We start from the raw sequence: 18,388 nt of genomic DNA, 5'->3' as shown, positions 1-18,388 counted from the left end.
GAAGCAAAGAATTGAAGTTTCTCTATCTCGCAATATTTCTCTGTTTCAAAATCAATAAGCATATCCTGGGATAAGGATTAAAATAAATAATGATAATAATTACATTGTAGGGACCAGGATAACTTTAATGAATTTACCCACAGTTATACAACTACAGAAAAAGGAGAACAGCTGATATAAAAAATAGATGACAGAGCAATGCATATATACATATAAGTTCTTTGGTTAATTTCTTCTCCCTCTCTCCCCTTCCCTCTGACATTTGTCAGTCTGTTCCATGTTTCCATGCCCCTGGTTCTGTTTTATTCATGAGTTTATTGTGTTCATTAAATTCCACATATGAGTGAGATCATGTGATATTTGTCTTTCTCTGACTGGCTTATTTCACTTAGCATAATATTCTTCAGGGCCATCCATGCTGTCTCAAAGGTAATAGATTCTTCTTCTTATTTTTTTTAAAATATATATTTTATTGATTTTTTTACAGAGAGGAAGAGAGAGGGATAGAGAGTTAGAAACATTGATGAGAGAGAGTCATTGATCAGCTGCCTCTTGCACACCCCCTACTGGGGATATGCCCACAACCAAGGTACATGCCTTGACCAAATCAAACCCGAGACCTTTCAGTCCACAGGCCGATGCTCTATCCACTGAGCCAAACCGATTTCAGCAGATTCTTCTTTTTTTACAACTGCATAGTATTCCAAAAGGCCTGAGGTGAGCTAGGAACTGGGTGGTGGGGGATAAGGGGGAGAAAATAAAGGAGGGACATCTGCATTACTCTGAATAATAAAAATAAGTAAATAAAATAGAATGTAGACTGTAGAAGCAATATATATTAAAGACAATTAAATGATGAGGCACTCCTACCTGTCCAATATACAGTGGAGCTTTGAAATATACTTTTTAATTTCTGAAAAAGCCATTTTATCATTGTATTTTTAAATGACAGCTCAAAAGCTGTCATTAAGAATAAAAATAAATTGAAGAACAGTCTCTTTCTCCACAGACAGTATTGCAATCTGCGGGTTCAGTGCAAATGTGGCAGCAGAAAAACATGCAACAAAGCAGGTTCTCAGTAACTTCACCCCTGAAGTCTCTATTGGTTGTGTTTGCACTTTTTCTCAGCTTCACTCAGTCTCGCAGTCTGACAATGCCTCCCATTCAAAATAAACCTTCAGTTCTTGATTGCTCGATATCAAGTTGCTGCTGTTTCCAGAGGTTTCATGATCAGAACATATTGCTTTCAAACTTGTCTCTCTTAGTCCTTGAAGCAAATTACAAGCACCGAAATACTTTGAAGCATCTCACACTTATCAGTGTTGAGTCTGTAGCAAATAGAAAACAAATCACAATGGCTAATGTTGTTATGGAAAGGTTGTAGTTCCCATTTACCTGTATTTGTGGACAAGATATTGAGTTTTTAGGACTAGAGATTTTCTCCTTTCATGGTGGTTAAAATTTTGCATGTGGGATGAAAAGAAAAAAAAAAACCTGAAGGAGAGCAGTGATTTATTTTACTTGTTTCCTGCAAAAAGAAATCTCATTAAATAGCTTGTAGATCGTTCTAAACTACCTTAAATAAGATAAGCTCTTGTTTGTTAAAATACAGATCTTCGTGTAATGTCTGCATTTTTCTAAACAGCCACTGTGCCTTATTTCTGTGTTAATGAATGGCTTAAGGTGACACATGTAATAATTTTTGGGCATAGATGGATTTAATGAATCTCTAGAATAGCTAGTTCCTAAGAAATGTTTAGTAACAAGTAATTTTTGCCGAGCCTCTTGATTTTTCTTTGGAACCAATGACCAGCTGTGTGTGGTAAATGCTTCCCTGCCTTTTCAGCCTCACCATCATCACTCAATTCTCCCATTAGTGTCAACCTTATTCAGTCTGCTTACAACTGGCTTGACAGGATGCCTCTTCATCCATCAGGGCATTTAAATCCCCAATCCCAAACGTCCCCTGGGTTCCAGCGAGGATATGGAGAGAGAAGCGAACAGCATTTCAAGATTTTCTCTCTAGTCTGTTGTCCACCAATTACAATCAAAATGCCTTGAAATTGCTTACTCCTATTTCTGCTCTTTTCTTCAAACTCTGCCTAGTATAACCAAAACAAAACAAAAATTCTTTGTTGTACTTTATTTTGAATAATCTCCTTGAAAATGTAAATATATATTTCTCCAAGGACATTAATGTTTCTGCCTGTTCTATAGAGATAAGCCTTTGCAGATGGCCATGCTTAACTAGGCTGTATACATAGGAAGCTAGAATAAACTTTAAATGATACTCTATTATAATGAATAAAGCCTTTTAAACACTGATTTATTTTTTATAGGCGGTGTTTGGTGACAGTCTTTACAACAACATCTGAGTAAATTAAGGGAAATACCAGTTCACAAAAATCTCTTTAGGAATGTATTGAATATTTATTTAGGAATGTAACACATTGTTAGGTACTACAAACAGATTACCAAGTATAAATTAGGCTTGGTTCCTGATGTTAGGAATATTCTAATCCACTTTGAAAGGAGAATCACCAATCTTAATAGAGAGCAAAAGTAATTGGATGCTGTTTTGTTTTGATTTGCTTTTTAAATGAAATATGTAACTAAATTATTGAATAATAACTCAATATTACTCCCAACCTTCTTGCTTACTCTTAGAGGAAGAACCTTGCATGCCATATGAGTATCCACACTGGTCACCTGTGATGGGCTAGAGACCTTGAAGCCCAGGAGGAATTTGAGGCCAGTGCTTTGGGCTTTCTATTCTGTTGTTCAAGTGCTCATATGTAAAAACTTGAATAATCTCCTTGAAAATGTAAATATATATTTCTCAAAGGACATGAATTTGGATAGAAATGGAAGCCTGTTATTTGCAAGGACACAGAAAAACAAAATCAAACTCTGTAAAGAGAGCAAAAATGAAACGGGTTTACCCAAGATCATCTTGGATACCACCAGTTCAGTCAGAGCCAGATTTCCAATGATGACTTGAAAGCACAGATAATGTAATCTGTCATGCAATGATATATAATACAAATAAACAAATCCAAAATCGAAATGTTGAGTTCCTTTGGGTTCCCATGATCTCCATCAATTACCCTAACCTTCAACCAAAGTGGACTCCTTCAATTGGTCAAACAGATTCTGTATTATACTGCTTTTCTGCCATTACTCAAACTCTTCTTTCCAACTGGAATTCCTACCTTCTTGTTTACCATTTATTCACTCAGGAACTCAAGACATAAGTTCTTTTTGCTTGGTCTGTGCCAATACCTGTGCCTGTCCCAATTCTATTGCAGCTTCAAGAGTGAGAAATCTAATTCAAAACCATACAATTATTCCATGAAATCTTGTTTTATTTTTTCTGATCAAGAAGAATTTAATAACCTATCCATTATGTCATTTATTCAATGAAATAGTATATTGAACACCTATTGTATGCTAAGTCCTTTTTTGTTGTTGTTTGTTCATTAATTCTCACCTGAGGATTGTGTTTTAGAGAGAATAGAAGAGAGAGATGGAAGGGCAGGGAGAGAAAGAGAGAGAAACATCAAATGGTTGCCTCCCCAATGCATACCAACCAGGGATCAGGGATTAAACCTGCAACTGAGGTGTGTGACCTTCACCTGGAATTGAATCTGAGACCCTTTGGTACACAGGCCAATGCTCTAACCATTGAACACACTAGCCAGAGCAAGCATGATAAGTCTTAACAATTCAAGTACAAATGAAATCTGTTCCCCGACTTTATGGAATTTGAAATCTAATTGAAAACAGAAACAATAAAAGAGTAATTTCCCTATAATTATAGAATGGAATGTGAGGATTGTGCAAATTGTGCTTCAAAAACCTAAATCATAGCTGAAGAGCCATCATCTTCCCACAGGAAATGACAACTGATGTAAGCCTAAAAATTCATAGATAATCAGCTAATTAAAGAAGAAGAAAATGAAGGATATTCTAGGCAGGATGAAAAGGCCTAGGGAAAATAGCATGAGTATGAAGAAAACCAAGTTTTTCTAAGTGGTCAGATTGCACATGCAGTGCGAGACATTTGTAGTGAGTCATAAGAGGTGAGATTAAAATGTCACCAGGAAGTAGAACTTAAAACATTTCTGAGAACTAAGTTAAGAATTTTATATTTCACCCTAAATGGTTTGGGAAAGTATTGAAAATGCTGAACAGGGAAGGGCAAAATTGGAGTTTGGTTTTGAATGGCACCCAAATACGTAAGCCATAAATTTATGAGGCAGGCATGTTATCACCCTCTCTTGCAATCTCTCACATTTAATCCACCAAGTCTCAGATTTCACTGTTAAATATATCTGGGCTCCATCTCTACTTCTTTTCTCTCTGCTGCAACAGTCAAACCAGGAACAACCAAGATGTCTTTAAAAATGTTTGATGAATATGTGAACTGGTCTCTTATCCCTATCATTTACACACAATAGCATGAATGATCTTTTAAAATGGAACATCTGATCATACTGTACTTCTCCTTAAAATGTTTCATTGACAGGATCCTTAAAAAAAGATGATTAATGAAGATCCTTATTTAACCCACCAGATTGATAGAAACTAGCTATTTAAAGAACTAGAGGAAACTCAGAATAACATCACTAATACATTAAAAAGGTAACCCAAGGAGTGACAGAAAATATTTATGGAACAGGACTTATATACAATATTAAAATAAAATAATAATAAAAGGCACAAGTGGCAGTCCATCCACAATAGAGAAGTGAGGAATAACAAGTAACACCAATCAAGTCCTGCTATGGACAGAATGTTTGTATTTGCCCTATATATAGTAGTCCTAATCGCTAATATTATGGTATTTGGATGTGGGTAATTAAGTTTAGGCAAAATTATGAGGATGGAGTCCCCATCATGAGATTGGTTCCATTATAGGAAGCTGAAGAGACCAAAGCACTCACTCTCTGTCACATGAATATAGAGCAAGAAGGTGACTACCTGAAAACCAGGAAGAGGGCCTTCACCAACTAAGAATCCAACTATGCAGCCACCCCGATCTCGGAGTTCCAGCCTCCAGAACTCCTGAACTTCCATAAACATTTGTTTTTTAAGTCACCCAGTTTATTGTTTATTTTTTATTTATTTAGTTTTTTTATTTTAAAATATATTTTATTCATTTCTTACAGAGAGGAAGAGAGAGGGACAGAGAGTTAGAAACATCGATGAGAGAGAATCATCGATCAGCTGCCTCTTGCATATCCCCCACTGGGGATGTGCCTACAACCAAGGTACATGCTCTTGACTGGAATCGAACCCAGGACTTTTCAGTCCGCAGGCCAATGCTCTATCCACTGAGCCAAATCGGTTTCGGCTAAGTCACCCAGTTTATGTTTTCTGTAGATGCAGCCTAAGTTAGGCACGTCTTAAGGAAGAGAACAAGATCCCAATCTGAATGTATCTATATAACAACCACCAAGATATCCAATCTTGATAGAAGGATGAAGTACAGGCACAAAGGATGAGGCACAGATAGAAATGAAGCCTGATGTTTGTTAGGCATTTTGTCATCAGTTGGTGATTTCAGTTTGATTGAAATATATAAAGATCAAAGTGGGGCTGCAGTTTTAAGAAAGGTGAGGCAAAATCCCTGCTAGCTGTTTCCCACTGAAGACCAGAGATACAAGCAGCACCAGTGGGTAGACCGAGTAGCTCAGTTTTGAATTTATGATGCTTCCACCTGAAGATGCCAGAAAAATTTAAGAGTTCCATTTTCCTTTCAGACACTTCAGTACTTGATCATAGAGTAGAAAAAAAGTTACTTCAGAGTTCCACTAGCTAGTATGCTTCTGAGACAGAATACAATATTTTTTTATGAAAAATCAATGCAAGCGTGTTGAAAATGTGATGTTTTATTGGGATCAGGGCAGACAGTCTTGGAAGACTGGATCACAATTTCACATATTATGTAAGAGGCTTCATTGTTGAGTCCTCATATGAATATACACCTCGTGAACCAACACTTCATTTGCCAAATCTTTCCCTGTTCCTGGCTCCAATCTTTGTGTTTTCAATGATAATTTTCAGGTATTCCTGTCCATGGCTGTCTCTAAGAGTGTTATATAGATAAGGCAATTTGTACAGCCCTGTAAAACAAGGTAGTGGTCATGTAGACATCAATTTGTAGATATACTATAATACATCAATTTGTAGAAAGATACGGTCAAAAGTTATGCAGTAGGTCTAAAGGAGAAGAAACAAACAGAAAACGCAGTGTTTAACAAGAAGGAAAAATTAAAACCAGAGGAAGAATCAAACAGGAAGTTTGGTTTTTTTATCTTCATGAGTGCTAATATTCACCAGGGACACCAGGGGCAAAGGGTGTCAGCTCTCTAGTCCATATCTGGATTTTTTTAAGAGTCTGAGCCAAGTCCAAAAACTAGCCATGGAATTGTATTAAATGCACACAGCTTTGCCAGTAGAGCCATCTCTTTCCATTAGATCAAACATTTATAACACATGAATGAATACTATAGCCTTATAAGGTTAGTGACCGATTTCTGCATTAGGTAACAGGGAGATAATTATAGTCAATAGTAAAGTAATCCAAAACATTTTCTAAGCTATAAATCTGAATAAATAAAAACAACAAGTTCCTTCTTGCCCCTCCCCTCCATTGCTCATTTGCCATTTTAAAAGACCCTCTGGCCCCCAATGGTCCTAGTAAATTCTAATTCCCTTAACTGTTCATGTACTACTGCCCTTCATAATGTTGTATAAAACATTAAGTGTGCAACATTGTTTATGTGCTAGATACAATATTAACTAAGACTTAGTTCCAGCACTCAAGGAATTCATGGTATAATCAAAGAGTCAGTGTAGCATCAAAAATTGTATAAAAAAGGCATTAGCAAAGTTCAGGAGGAATGTGGATGAAGACTTCAAGGAAGGCTTCGTAATGTAAGTGCAATTGTAGTTTGATCTTACAGGATGAGCAATACTTTGAAAAGAGAAGCTTTTCTAGGTGAAAAGAAAAACATGTGTAATAGCCTAGTTATAGAGATTGTGATGTGTGTGTGATGTAGTAAAGAGTTCATTAACATTGGCAAATAAACAACACAGGAAAGAGTCATAGGAAATGTAACTGGACAGGATACAGATGAAGATTGATTTGTGTACCTTATGATCACTGGAAAGCTAGGCAGAGTTTGAACAGAACAATAAATATGGAGATTTGTTGCTGATGGTGATGGTTTCATTATACTAGTAGATTCCTATTTTGAGGAATATCACTCAAGTGGAAAAGGAACCTATGTCAGAAAATATTGGTATGAGAAAGGTCAGATCAGAAGTTCTTTCCAGGGGAGAAATAATAAAAGTTATGAGAACAGTGTTGTGATGAAAGACTGAAGTTAAGAGATAATTTAGGTTATCTTAAGGAATTTGTGTTGATTTAAATGCAAGGTGGGTGTAGAAGGAACACATGTCACTGAACTTTCCAGTTTGAGAAACTGAAAAGGTTGTACTCCTATTTATAAAGGAGAAGTCAATATGAGAAAGACTAGTTTGTGTGGGAGAATGCTAAGTTGTTCAGTTTAGGACATGTTTTATTTGAGGTCATTGCAATATATCCAAGCAGAAAGTTCAAATACAAATTGGAATTATAAGGGGAGTGCAGAAAGAAAGATGTCATGAAGAGAGGTAGATATTTGAAATTTATAGATTTATGTGGCAGTTGTGATCATGGAAATTGTTTAAATAATTTAGAAAGATTTGAGAAAGAAATAGAAGAGAGAATAGATGCCTGGGTTTTGTACCTGGGACCTATTTGCCCTTCAAATAAAATTCTAAAATTGAAAGCACATGTTTATAATTTTTAGGGGAAAAAAAGTTTGGCGGGATCTGTAATGTTGTAGAATTATATTTTTTGTCTTTTTAAAAATATATTTTATTGATTTTTTTTACAGAGAGGAAAGGAGAAAGATAGAGAGTTAGAAACATCAATGGGAGAAAAACATCAATCAGCTGCCTCTTGCACACCCCCAACTGGGGATGTGCCCACAACCAAGGCACATGCCCTTGACTGGAATTGAACGTGGGACCTTTCAGTCCGCAGGCCAACGCTCTATCCATTGAGCCAAACCGATTTCAGTGAATAACTATATTTTTAAATAATGAGAGAGATTTCACCACATTAAACAAAAACTTTAAGGGGATAATTAAGTAAATTTGTAATTCTTATTCAATGTTAAATTCAAACTTGGAAGTCAATATTTAAAAATGGAGGATTAAAAGAGAAACTTCAATTGAAACTTTATTTGGTTTAAAATAATTAATAAAATGTATTCTAGGGAAGTGATTATTAAGCTCCATGGTCTTTACATTTTAGGTTGTTATTATAGAGTTATAATATTGATGCTTCCACAACCTCTTCTAATTTACATATCATGTATGGCTAACTTCCACAACAGATAAGTCAAGAAAATTTTGTTTGTTTTTTAAACCCAAGATTAAAAATCAAAACAAAATTTAATGAAAACCTCTAGGACACTTGTAAATGATTTTAACTTAAATTTCTAAAGAGTGTCTTTTTTTGCTCAATTTCATATATTTTTCTCTCTAAAATTGCAATCTGACTATTTTGTTTGTTTTATTTGCTTGTTTTGTTCATTTGTGGTTGTTGTTGTTTTTGTTTGTTTGTTTGTTTATGTCTTTGCTGGCAGTATTTAGCAAATTGAATGCTAACTGAAGGAATGAGGCATTTTGGGGCAAATAAAACTGAGTTTAGCCATCATTGTACCAGGTAAAAGGAAAATGAATAATTATCTTGTAAGAGATAAAAGGTTCATATTTCTGCTCCCAGAAATATGGAATAAACATCCTTTTTCCTATTTCTCCTATAAAGTACAACTAAGGGGGAGAGATATGAAATCACATTAAGGAATGGACATTATATAAAGGAATTAACACTAGGCATTATAATAAAAGAAGCATAAAACTCTGAAAGAAGGCAGATCAGTGAGGGATACTGGAACCCATCAACAACATAATAATGAGTTCCCTGAACTTTCTTTTGCCTCAGATATCTCAAACATGGAGCTGGTATTAAAAAAAAAAAAAAAAAAAAAAAAAAAAAAAAAAAAAAAAAAAATCCTAACAAAAGCCTGCTCTCTCTAGACAAAGGACCAAGAAAAGGGTGTCCTAGAAAGACAGAAAACATTTAGAAAATAACTGCATACTCCAACTAAATCCCACAAATAGACACAGGATGGTAAAAATGCTGAAAATCAAAGACAAGGATAAACTTTGAAAGCAATAAAAGAAAAACAGTGGGACGCTTTACAATAGAACTTCAGTAAATGATTTTCTGACTTCTCAGCAGAAACACTAAAGGCCAGAGGCGGTAGGATAACATATTCAAAATGTACAAAGAGAAAAAACTCTCAACCAAGAATCCTACAATCAGCAAAACGATTTTTTTTTTAAGTAAAGCAAAAATAAATACTTTTCCAGATAAACAAAAGATCAAAGAATTTGGCTGCTATCAGACTTGCCCTATAAGTAATACTAGAAGTAGTTCAGGCTGAAGGCAAGCAAGCCTACATGGCAATGTGAAGCCACATAAACAAAGACCACTGTAAAGGTAATTAAATAATTATAAAAAAAATACTATAATAGACATTTTGTCCTTTCTCCTAACCAATTTAAAGAGAATTATATTAAGTTATGTACATAGCCAAAACTGGTTTGGCTCAGTGGATAGAGCGTCTGCCTGAGGACTGAAGGGTCCTGGGTTCGATTCCGGTTAAGGGCATGTACCTTGGTTGTGTGCACATACCTGGTGGGGGTGTGCAGGAGGCAGCTGCTCGATGTTTCTCTCATCAGTGTTTCTAGCTCTCTATTCCTCTCCCTCTCTGTAAGAAATCAATAAAATATATTTTTAAAAAGTAAATAAAATATGTATATAATATGTTGTTGGGCCTGCCACAAATAAAAACATTATATAATGTGTAATGTACTTACCAATAATACAAAGCACAAAAGAAACAGAGGAAACAAAGCTGTATTGAGCTAAGAAAGCAACTACAGGTAATAAAGTAATAATTGTTACAATGTATTATTGATTTGGTAACATTAATAGGTGCAATACATATAACAATAATACCACAAAAGGGGGGACAGGAGTAGAGCTATATAAGTGGAGTATTTCTGTATATCACTGGAATTAAGATACTCTAAATCTGAGGCTGATCCTGATAAGTTAAGATGTATATAGTAACTCTTGAGCAACCAATTAATAATAATTCAAAAATATAGTGAAAAAAATCACTAAAGTAATTAACATACTACATTAGAAAATATTTACTTAATGCTAAAGAAAGTAGTAGGAAAGAATAGATGAACAAAAACAGACCTGAGACATATAGAAAGCAAAAGGTAAAATGAAACATGTAAATTCAACTACATCAATAATAAGATTAAATGTGAGGATGTTAAACAATTGGATCAAAAGATAGAAATTTTTTAGACTGGGTTAAAAACAATAAAATGAAAATAATATAATAATGTTTTCTACAGAAAAGATGCTTTAGATTCAAAGACATAAATAGATAGAAAATTAAAGATAAGAAAAGGACAGATCATGAATTTAGCAATCACAAGAAAACTTAAATGGTTATACTAATTTAGGCAAAAGAGACTTTAAAATAAAAAATGTTGCCAGAGATAAAGAGGGACATTTTATAATAAAAAGAGCCAATTGATTAAAAACCTATAACAATTATAAGAACTAAAATGACACTTATCTAGATTACCAAGAAAAAAAAGAAAGGAGACTCTAATTCCAAGATTTAGAAAGGAAAGGGTGACCGTTATTACTGACCCTACAAGAAAAAAAAAATTAAAAGAAATGAATAATCATATGCTAACAAATTGATAACTTAGGTGAAATGACGAATTCCTAGAAAGACACAAACTACTTAACTTGATTCAAGAAGAAACCGACAATTTGAATAAATCTATATCAAGAAAAGAGAGTTAATTAATATGCAAAATTTACCCATAAAATAAGGACCTAGATGGCTTCATTTTCAATCTGGAATAAAATTAAGAAAACAATTCCATTCATAATAGCATAAAAAGAATATAATACTTAGAAATAACAAAAAAGTGAAAAACGTATACTCTGAAAACTATAAAATATTGTTGAAATTAAATAAATGGCAAGCACCCTCTGTTATGGACCAGAAGACAATATTGTTAAGATGGCAGTGTACCCTAATATGATTTATGAATTCAACATAATTCCTATCAGAATCTCAGCTGACTTTATAGCAGTTGAAAACCTGATTCTAAAATTTATGACTTAAAAGGGAACCAGAATAACCATAAAATCCTAAAAAAGAACAAAGTAGGAGGACTCACACATCCTGATTTTAAAACGACTATAAAATAATGAAGACACTGTGTTACTGGCACAAGAAGAGACATATAGGTCAAAAGGAATAAACTGAGATTCCAGAAATAAACCTATACATTTAAGGTCAACTGATATTCAACAAGAGTTCCAAGACTATTCAATGGGAAAGAATAGTTTTTTTCAACAAATGGTGCTGGGACAAGTGGGTATCCAGATACAAAAGAATGAAGTTCATTTTATATAGAAAAGTTAACTCTAAATGGATGAGCTGAAACTCTAACTATAAGAGCTGAAACTATAAAACTCTTAGAAGAAAGCATAGGGACAAATCTTCATGATCTCAGAGTGGGCATATGATACCAAAAGTATGAACAACAAAAGAAAACAACAGATCAATAGAACATCATCAATATTTAAAGCTTTTGTGCTTCATAGAATACCATCAAGAAAATGAAAAAACAATCCACAAAATTCTAGAAAATATTCGGAAATCATATATCTAATGTACTTGTTCTAAAGTGTATAAAAGACATTTTCAACTCAATAAAAAATACAAATAACCCAGTTTTTTTTTAATGGCCAAATAATGTGAATAGGTATTTCTCTGAGGAAGATATACAAATAAACAATAAGCACTTGAAAGATTGTTCAACATCATTAGTCATCAGGAAATGTAAATCAAAACCACAACAAGACACCACTTCACAAACACTAGAATGAAAAAGTCAGAAAACAAACAAGGCAGATGACAAATATGCGCAGAAAGTAAACCCTCATACACTGCTGATGAGAATGTAAATTGGTGACACTGCTTTGGAAAAACAATCTAGAAGTTTCTAAAATAATTAAACATAGATTTATTGGCAATTCTATTCCTGGGTGCACACCCCAGAGAAATTCAAACACAAATATTTATAGCAGCATGATCTATAATAGGCAAAGATGGAAAAAGGATGGGAACCAAATGTTCATCAGTGGATAAATGGATAAACAATATATGGTAGATCTACACAAAGGAGTATTATTCCTCCTTAAAAAGGAATGAAAATACTGATTCCTGCTACAAATGGATGAGCTATAAAAAGGGAAAGAAGTCCGTCACAAAAGACCACATATTATATCATTCCAGGTGTATGAAAGTCCACAATAGGGTAATGTATAGACACAGAAACTTGATTAGTGTTAGTTAGGGCAGGGGAGGACGGAGGGATAAGGAGATGGTGGAAATGTTTTAAAGTTGATAGTTGATGTTTTTTGCACATATCTGTGAATATACTCAAAACCATTGATTTGTAAACTTTAGCTCAGTAAATTATATGGTATGTGAGTTATACTACTATATCAAAAAAGTTGTTAAAAAGGAAACATGAACATTGTGCTAAGGGAACCCAACTGAGACTAATTAAAATGTCAATAGTGGTACTGGAAACAGGTCCAAAAAAACCTACTTAGAAAAGGTGATGTTTGAGCTTCTGATCTTGGGTAAAAAGCCATCTTAATCTCTTTTCTTCTCATTTCTGGTCTTCCAAGATGGAATGGAAATTTTGCTATTTGTTTGTCTTCAAATCCTTTGAAAACTTTCCTTGTGCCTCAACAAGTCTTTCATGAAAGATTACCCTCACATCATTAGACAAAGAAAGAAACATTTTTTTTTAAATCACAAGAAAATTAACAGCTACAATGTTTTTAAAAAGTGCAATCCTCACCCCTCTTTAACAGTAATAATTGGTGTCAGCTACCCACTCTAAAAGATCCATACTAATGTACTGGCCCATTGAATCAGGTAACTGTAATTGTTAGATAATCTTCCTGGCTAAATCAGGATGATGTCAATATTTTGAACAGTGTTTTCTGTCTCATTAGAGTTGACAATTCCTACACAGATAAGCAATGGGATACTTGAGATTCTTATATCTTACATTTCAGGGGCGGGGGGGGGGGGGGGGTTGCTAAACTAATAGCCAGTAGTTGAGGGTTAACTATTGTCTACTCATTTATCAATGCATTGATTTATTCAACAAACGTGTGGTTTGCTTACTATAGGATGGACATGATGCTGGCGATACAGAGTTGGCAAATAACACAATGCCCCAGTCTTCCAGGAGCTCACAGTCTAATGGCCGGGGGCTGACAGGTAAGAACAGACTAAAAGAAAATGCTATCTGTGCTTTAGACTACCTGGTGGTGAGGTCAGGAAAAACTTCAGAAAGGAAGCAACACCCAGCGGAATGTTAAAAGACAGAATATGTTCTTCAGGCAAAGGTGGAGTGCATGTATGTACGTATTTGGGGGGGAGGGGAGGTACATAACATGTACCTATTATATTTTGGGGAGGAAGTACAGAACATTCCATTGAAAGGAACAGCCTGTGCAAAGCTATCCTCCTAGGGAAACAGCATGCCCAGAAGCACTGTGCTCTATCCTTTCATAGTTGTGAATGGGGCAAATGGATGTGAATACAGCAATTCTGACTTCTGCATCGACAGGGTTCAGAGGAGGCCAATTGAACCTCTTTCTTGGGAAGCATGATAGGCCCTTAAGCTATTTATCCGATATTTTCCTATCCACACATCCCACAGCATCTTCCAGAATTGGATGAGATCACCCCAGCCCAGAATACTGATTGCCCAAAGGTAAGGCAGGAAATTGGCTCACTTCCCCAGCAAACCTCAGCAAGGGCCCGCCATCTCCATTTGGCCAACCCACCATAGGCAAATAGACTTTGGGGTATACAAGCATTTCATACCTTGGCTGCCGCTCCTCACTCCAGAGGAGAATTCACAAACAGGTTTGAATTACAGCAGTCAGAGTGTCCGCAGCTTCTTCTCTGAACAGAAAGCAGACTCCTGGTCTCTGGTCTATGTAACTGTGGAGTCACTGTGGGTCCTGTGTATCAACCACACTGTGGATTAAATAAACAGCACCTTACATTCATATAATCCCTTATAATTGATGAAGATATATACCACACGCATTAACTCATAGGATAATTCTAAGCGTAGAAGGTCAAGTGTTCTCTTGATTAACAGAGAAAAAAATAGAACTCTGTGACAGTGCCAGTGCTATGCTCCATAGCCTTCATCTTCCACGTGTTCCCTCCTGGTCACCAAATCGCTGCAGCGATTGGCAGGCTTCGAGCTTTCTGACTCAGAAGGAACTAAGTGGAAGGGATAAAGGGACAAGCTGAGCCTTCCAGGTTTGAGCAGAAAGAAAGGCTTTTCTGAAGTCCCACCCAGGGGGCTCCTGTTTACACCTGCCTGACCAAACTGAGTTACATGGACATTCTCGGCTGTCAAGGACTGTGAGGAAACAGTGTTGCTTCTGAATTTCTAAAGTAGAAAAAGGCAAGTGAAGAGAGGATATTGAATGCTCCTGGGTAAGGTAATCATCTACTCTGTCCATCTCTGAGCTATATTTGGTCTGCTTTTTAAGTATAGCTGGTTTGGCTCAGTGGATAGAGCATTTGTCTGTGGACTGAAGGGTCCTGGTTTCAATTCTGGTCAAGGGCACAGGCCTGGGTTGAAGGTTCGATCCCCAGTAGGGGCAGTGTGGGAGGCAACCTATCAATGATTCTCTCTCATCATTGTGTTTCTCTCTCTTTCTCCTCCCTTCATCTTTGAAATTAATAAAAATATATTTGAAAAATAACAATAAACATCATACATTAATTTTCATTAGATATACAGTATTATATAGACTATATATTATTATATATTTTTAGAGGCCCGTTGTAGGAAGAGTCCTACAAGAATAGGGCTTCCTCGGGCCTATTCCTGCAAGAATAGGGCTTCCTGTGACCATTCTCACCTCCTCGCCTGCTTCCCTCCCTTCCCTGCCACCTCGCCTGCTTCTTCACAGCTTTGCCCCCTTCTGCAGCACTTGACTTCCTTCTATGCTGTCTTCAGTCTTCACTCTGCACCTGGATATGCAAATTAACTGCCATCTTGGCTGGGTTAATTTGCATAGTCACTCTTTATTGGCTGGTGGGCATGGCTTGAAGGCATAGCGGATGGGTGGTCAATTTGCATGTTTATCTTTTATTAGATAGGATGTTATTAATGTAGGTTTTATATAATATGCATGTATTATACATAACATATTATATAGGTATTATAGAATATGAAGTGTAGTATTATATGGAATATGAATATATATGATTGGATTTAAAGGAAAGAAGTTAGAATGTCAGAATATTTTGAATGAAAAGATACAACCTTGCCCCTTCTTGCTTTGCATAGAGATCACTAAAATCCAGGATTCCTCAAACTTGCCATTTATATATTTATTTTGTACCCTTCTCTTTTTTCCTTTATTTCTTTTATAGAAATGTTAAATATACACAAAGTTGAAGGGATGCTATAATGAACCCATATTGACCATGGGTAACAATTATTATTTTGCATGTCTTGTTTTGTCTATCCCTCCATTTTTTCCTCTGAATTTTTTAAAGTAAACTAATCTTATTTCAGAACATTAAAATGAATTGTGCCTGTGTCCCTCAAATTTCTTTTTTTTCTTCTTCAAGAAGAAAAATTCTACAAACGTTTAAACATGATTTTGAGAAAATTTTACCCATGGAAATATGTTATTTGGAAATTACCCCTCTTTCTCTCTCTCTCCATATTTTGACCACTTGTTACACAGAGTAACAGCAAATTGTTTTAAAAAAGGAAAATAAATTTAAACACTGAAAAGCAAACTTACAAAGGAACTGGAAAGCTAAGCAGAGTTTGGGCAACCCCTGACGAAATACCTCTCACCTACTATACAGAGCAGGATTCCTCCTCTCATCCTCCTCCCCCATCTTAAGATTTAGGTCATAGTCATGTGTCATTTACAGTATCACTGACACTGAACAAGTGTAGCAATTAGTATTCTATTCGGGTTTACATTCTCTACCTTAAAAAAAAAGTTTTCTAAATCTCAAACCATATGCTCTATAATAGCTGACTAAGCCAGTCCTGCCACAATATCCTAAATGAGAAGTTGTTGAAATAAAAACCTGGCCTCTCCTTTCCTTTTGGGTATGTTGATTACTCTGACCTTCTGCTGCTACCTTATCCTTTAAGACAAATAATCCAGAGTGTTAACAACTACTCCTAATTAAGCGAATGCATCATGTTTTTATTTATTCACGTACAATGCCATCCATTTGCTCAACCATTCATTTGCATGTTCATTCGTTCACTAAACAATTCTTGATCCCCCTGCATATCTTGACCGCTACAATCTTTCAGGATGAGGCTTCTGGGACCTTAATAATACCCTGTTTTCATAAAGCTAAGCAAACCGCTCTCCTGAATTTTTTTTTTGTTGCTGTTTTTTTTTTTGTTTTGTTTGTGGGAATCAGACAGAAACCGTTCGTTCTCTGACTGTGTGGAGAGGAGAAATGTTGATCTGAAAAGGACATTTGCAGAAAAGGCACAGTGGCAGGATGGCGGGGTGAGAGCGGGCCTGGCTGGAAGGATCTCTAAATGTGTATTTTTATCATCCATGTGTTGGATGAAGCGGGGAGCTGCCAGATAGCTCCTTTTCGACAGCTTGGAGTTACTGTTGGGAGCAGATCCATGTATGGAAGCGAAAGCCGAAAGGCACAGATAAGCAGCGATCCAGCTATGCAAACCATGTTTAGAGACACTTAAAGGACAAGTATCCCAGGTCCCTTCTTTCTGGCAAATGTGGAGAAGCCAGCACACTGGCTCTTTTTTCACATCCAGCCCATGCGGACCCCAAGGCCAGGCCTGCTGGAGAGGTAGGTGCAGGGCTTTGCGGTGAAAGTTATCTGAAGGAGCATTCGTGAATAGTCCCTCCTAAGCTCTTGATGTCCCTTGAGGGAAGCTGCCAGATAAATATTATTTATTTTTTTGTGTGTGGGGGGGGGGGAAGGAAGGGAAGGGTGCAGAAAAAGAAAGGAGGAAAGATTTAGGTTGGGGTTCGTGACTAAGGAATTTAAATGAGACAGGGCAGCTTGGTTACAGAGGGAAAGTGACAGTACAGAATGGTTGTCAAGTATAATCCAGGGTCACTTACCGTTCGGAATTTTTGTGGATACGAATGTCCCTCGACGTTGCCAGCACCTTCGGAATGGGCCGCAGCTTCCAGTGGGTTCTGATAGTGTGCATTTTCAAGTGGGGGAGGTAGACTGTGCCTCTTTCTCCCCTCGCTCCTCCAAAGCCAGCACGGACTCCTGGGTGGCTGGCTCTTCCTTACACATAGGAGAAGCTGCTTGTAAACGACATTATTATTTTTGGCAGCTGAAGTCATTTTTTTTTTTTTTTTTGCAATGTTTCTCAGTAGATCGGAGGTTGATTACATCCTGTTCGAAGATTCTTGGGTTTCTTTCACAAACGGGGTCTTACGCAAGTTGAAATTGCTGAAACCAGCTGTACGCACTGGACTTTCCGTACCTTTCCCATTTGCTTGCTTCCTTGTTTGAAGGACCGAGCACTTGGGAAGCTGAGGAGAACATGTTGCAGCGGTTATCATAGTCCCGTCGTCAGGGATGGTTTGGCAATAGCAGATTGAGGCAGAATAATGGAAGCTGGATGCGGCAGGGGTCTGAAGGAGAAGTATGAATAGTATCTGTCTGCCTCTCTTCTGTTTTCTGGGATACAGGCTAAGCTAGCCACATCAGATCCATTTCACTTGAAATGCGACTGCAGTACATCACCACATTGTAATAACTAAAGCAGATCTTTTAAAATTGTAAGCAAAATCTGAGAACACCTGCAAATACAAAAATCCAGGGGAAAATAGTACATGTCATATCTATGAAATGTGTGTGTGGTTTTCTAAGATTTAATTAAAATATGTTTTACATGAGTTAATGAAAGTTAAATTCAAGATTTCTCTTGTTGAGAACACTGTGTCTATATTTCAAGTAGTATTTGAACCAACTATTCATTTAACTAAAAGTTTTCAATCTGATGCTAGAGTATGAGTGGGGGGCAGGGAAGAAAAATTGAATGTGATTTTTTTCTTCCATGA

General features: G+C 36.2%; 1 long non-coding RNA gene across 1 annotated transcript; it reads right to left on the bottom strand.

The window, feature by feature from the left end:
• Window positions 1-1,227: 1,227 nt before the first annotated feature.
• Window positions 1,228-17,962, bottom strand: LOC123652211. Its single transcript, XR_006741407.1, has 3 exons — window positions 17,432-17,962; window positions 2,943-3,019; window positions 1,228-1,328 (listed from the first exon to the last, which is right to left on the bottom strand). It is a non-coding gene; the product is annotated as an uncharacterized LOC123652211 (long non-coding RNA).
• Window positions 17,963-18,388: the final 426 nt, after the last annotated feature.

This window comes from Pipistrellus kuhlii, unplaced genomic scaffold, assembly GCF_014108245.1.
Source record: "Pipistrellus kuhlii isolate mPipKuh1 unplaced genomic scaffold, mPipKuh1.p scaffold_m20_p_13, whole genome shotgun sequence".
Classification (NCBI taxonomy): domain Eukaryota; kingdom Metazoa; phylum Chordata; class Mammalia; order Chiroptera; family Vespertilionidae; genus Pipistrellus; species Pipistrellus kuhlii.
The sequence above is the reverse complement of the archived record's forward strand: the minus strand, read 5'-3'. Positions and strand labels throughout refer to the sequence as shown.